The sequence below is a fragment of the Eutrema salsugineum genome, unplaced genomic scaffold (genome assembly GCF_000478725.1).
Source record: "Eutrema salsugineum unplaced genomic scaffold, Eutsalg1_0 scaffold_11, whole genome shotgun sequence".
NCBI lineage: Eukaryota > Viridiplantae > Streptophyta > Magnoliopsida > Brassicales > Brassicaceae > Eutrema > Eutrema salsugineum.
In genome coordinates this window covers 10,738,129-10,742,432 of record NW_006256901.1, presented here as the reverse complement: position 1 = coordinate 10,742,432, position 4,304 = coordinate 10,738,129, and the positions used below count along the sequence as shown (strand labels likewise).

At 41.6% G+C, this 4,304-nt stretch overlaps 1 non-coding gene across 1 annotated transcript; it reads right to left on the bottom strand.

Moving 5' to 3' along the window:
• Positions 1 to 3,554: 3,554 nt before the first annotated feature.
• Positions 3,555 to 3,661, bottom strand: LOC112090093. Its single transcript, XR_002901451.1, has one exon. It is a non-coding gene; the product is annotated as a small nucleolar RNA R71 (small nucleolar RNA).
• Between the last annotated feature and the right edge of the window lie 643 nt (positions 3,662 to 4,304).

Genomic DNA, 4,304 nt, shown 5'->3' with positions numbered 1-4,304 from the left:
ACCAGTTGGCTGATATTTTCCACTAGGCTGCAAGTCTAAAGTTTGCACAATCTCTTTAGCAAGCTAGGACTTGTGGACCTTAGTCGCCTGATCATAGTCCTGATCCATGGACATCACACTCTTTTCCCTTAACAAGGGTTTTGTCCCATGAGGTTTTCCCTTGTTAAGGTTTTTAATGAGGTGATGCTCATGGGTCTTCAAGCTTAGCAATCTAAACAACTTCGATGGCTAAGCTTGAGGGGGAGTATTGGTCAAGAAAGGTTCTATGCTTTAGGGCTTGAATCGGTGTTAGCCTTTAATAAGGAGAGAAGGCTCAAGGGATCACATGTGATGTTTAAGGAAGAAGAGAGTTGGTGTCCGTACAATGGTCCCCCCTTGGCGCGTCGTTTACACTTGGTCTTGTGACCGTTGGAGCTGTCACTATCTCTCGGGATCCATGCTCAAGACTCACATGTTTCCTTATGTCTCTAACCACTTTCTTTTGTATTGTAGCTTAGCTAAACCTAGTTTCTATTCTGTCTCCTCTATATATGTATCAAAGACGAGAATGAATAAACACACTACTTTGGGAACTCTTTCTCTCATCTCTTTTGCACACTCTCTCAAATCTCTTTATTCCGCTTAGTCTCTAAATATTCTAACAAATTGAGCATGAACTTGAATTCTCATTGTGATCACTTCTCTCTAAAAGGAAATATGAACTCCCAATGCATTCAACCTCTCTCTCTCATTTGTTCTTTTTGCTTGAGGACAAGCAAAGGATAAGTGTGGGGGAGTTGATATACTCATAAATTGCATCATTTAGTGTACATATTTTAGTCCAAATCATGTCTTATCTCATGCATTTTAGGTCTTTAGGCATTGTTTTAGGACTTAGAAGAATGCATTAGGTCCAAGAGAGTTTTGCATGGTTTGGAGTGTTAAACAGGTGCTTTTGGAGCCAATTTGGAGTGGAGGATGTGATTCAGATGAAGAAATGGAGTTGGAATGATCAAAAATGGTGAAAAGGAGCAATTTTGGGTTTCTCGGCAAAATGGTGTACTGAAGGTCGAAGGTTCTCGGCCAAAATCCTTCCCGCGGGCAGCTTTCTCGGCCAAAAACACGTACCGCGGCCAAGTCCCTCGGCCAAAAATCCCGAGTGTAGATACATTTCCGAAATCGCGTCACCATAAGATCTTGCCGGCCGATTCAGCTGTCGGAGTCTTCATAGAAGTTGGAGATAATTGAGTCCAGAGTTCAGAACAGTTGGAATCAAAGAATTTGGACCACGGAGCTTAAAGATATGGTAATCGGAAGACGAACAGGTCTCGCATCTATTCCGGAGCAATCCGATACTCCTGAATGATCGCCTGTCCGGGGAACCTTCCGGTCCGATTCAGCTGTCGGGTGATTCACCAAAGTTGGAGAGGATTGGATCACGGTTCCATAGCAAGTGGAATAATGGAATTCGGACGCGTGAGCAGAAAGTTGAGCTTGTCGGAAGAAACCCCTGTCTCGCTGCCGTCTTGGACCGATCCGATGAGCTCCGAAGAATGCGAAGGACGGCGCACTTCCAGGCAGACTCAGTTTCCGGGGTCTTCATAAGAATCAGAGATGTTTGAGTCCTCTTTCCATAACGTCCGAGATCATCCAATTCGGATCTATGAGCAAGAAGTTAACGTCTCCGGAATGGACGCATGTCTAGACGCCTTTCTCTGATCGTGTAAATGCATTGCGAAGATGAGCCCTCCAAGAAGCCTTCCACTTCCCAAGCGCCGATAGTTTCTTCACCAAAGATCGAGCTGAATGAGTTATCTTTCTCATGGAACTGGTTTCAGGTCATTTGGAGTTACGAGCTGAAAGTTACACTGAACAGAAGAGAAGCTGCTCAATTCGGGTTTTAAGAGATGCGACTGTAAGCTAAGTGTTGTGTCCTACCTCGGCGTGAATACCTCCGCATGTTATGCCGAGGAGGCATGTTTACGAAGCCTTGGGACTATACCTCGAGGTAGGACTTCGGTATTTCAACACCGAGGCTCCCTTGATCACCAAAATGATCCCCAAACGACTAAGTGTTGAAGCAGACCTTGGTGTGAACCCTTCAGCATGCTATGCCGAGCTCCTATGTTACACAAACCTCGGGTACCAGGCACCTCGGCATGTATGCCGAGGTCCTCATCTCTCCAACCCAGATCACAAACAAATCCTCTTCACGTTTCAAAGCTTTAACCGGATCAAATGCCAAGTCTCATGCATGTTCTTCAAGTGTTCATCAAAGTTTCAACCCAGCACATGACCCCCTGGTGTATGGCCCTCGGTGTGAGACTTCTTCAGATGGCGAGGGGTGGCTCCAGCAACCCAGAAAGGGCGGGTCAGTACCCAGTTTGTCCTGGGCTGACCCGGCCCACACCCTTTTATATAAATAGTTTTTAGAGACTAAAACCCTAGTTATGCTTTATCTTATCCTCTAATCTGATTTCTCTTTGTTTTCTCTCTACTTCTTAGTGTAAAAACGAGTTTGATCAAGAGATAACTAGCAGATTTAATCATCTTAAAGCTGTTTCTTATCATCTAATCATCTCATCTCTGCTTCTAATCATGATTAACCACCACCTCTTGCAAAAGAAATGGTGTGTTAATCATGATTAGTGAGTAGTTATCTTTTAAGCTTCTAGGTGTGTAGATTAGGGTGCTTAGATGATCGGTTTATGATGTTTAGGTTCTAGATTCTCATCTCCTTTCCTTAGTTAGCTGCTCTTAATGCTAGATCTTTGCACATCACTCTGATCTAAACCTTAGTCATTTCTCCACCCACAAGGTGTTTGATGAAATGTCTGAATGAGCTAAGCTAAGAGTTTATGCCTTTTTCATCATGGGAATGATTTGTTAAATGCATGAATGACATATTAGAACTGTTTCTTAATGCTCACTGATTCATATTTCACAAATGATGATTTGGTTTGAAAGTGGATTAGTGTAGAGATTAATGCCTTCATGAGAGGATTAGTCTAGATTTGAGTTCTAAGTTAATTGGTTTTGAGATCATGTGATTGCTTGTTGCTGCTTTCTGTGTAAGATTCGGTCTCTTTGAAATAGAAACCGTTTGGTCATTATTAGACTTGATACTTTATGCTTGTTGATTGCTTGATCTTGCTTAAGGTGAATTAATCTTGATTAAGTGATTTACAAAGAGATTATTGTCATGGGAATGAATTAATCTGCTTTTGAAGTCTAGACTAAAGAGTAACTTGCATTGCATTATTGTTCTTAGCATCATGAATTGATATCTACAGCACCCTAATCAATGATCACATCTAGAGGTTTAGCTTTTACCATTTGCTTAATCACCATCATCTTGTTTGGCTTAATTGTTTAGTTCACTAATCATTACTTGTTTGTTTCTTGTTTATATTTTCACTTGTTACTTGTCACCAAACCTGTCTTTGATTAGCTTGACTTAAGAACTTATCTTATAAACTAGTGCCTAACTACCACACATATGGATTGACACCCCTTATACTACTTTGACAAGGGGATTGATAACCCATCTAAGAGCCTCAAAACTCTTAGTTATCACCTCTAGATCAAACTTCTTTAGGTTCCAACAAAAAGGAGGCGAACCTTTTCATGAAGCTTGGGATCGTTATAAAGGCTACATTAGGGAATGTCCACATCATGGTTTTACAGAGACATGCATCTTGAATTCCTTCTACAAAGGTCTTGAATGGACATCTAAGGCTCCTCTAAATGTAGCAAGCAATGGAAACTTCATGACAAGGACTGTGGAAGAAGCTTACATCTTGATTAATAATCTTGCTGCAAGCAGCAGAAACAATTGTCCTGATCAAGGAAGAACATCACGTTCTACTTCCCATGATCATAAGGAGATTGAAGAACTTAAAGCCATGGTGAAATTGTTTCTCCAAAATCAGCAGCGTTCTGTTAATGTCTGCGAAGCAGTTAATGCAGCTGAGATTAATCATCAACTTGGAGCACAAGATCACACCCATATGAATCTCCAATCTGCTCCAAAATCATCTCCAACCTCTAGAGACAACAAGCTCGAGCTTATGGTGCAACCACTTCTTATGAAGCTGCAAGGATTAGCAGACGATGTGGATATAAGAGTAGACTGCTTATACACTGACCTTAATGGTCAATTTGAAGCTTTTTCCACTCATGTTGATAGCATGGACGTGCAGCTATCGCAAATCATATATAGTTCAAAAAGCACCAAAGCTATGGAGCGACAAATCGCTGAGGTACATGAAGAAATCACCCAAGACATCCGCAACCTTGAGCTTAAGTTAGACAACATGAATGAT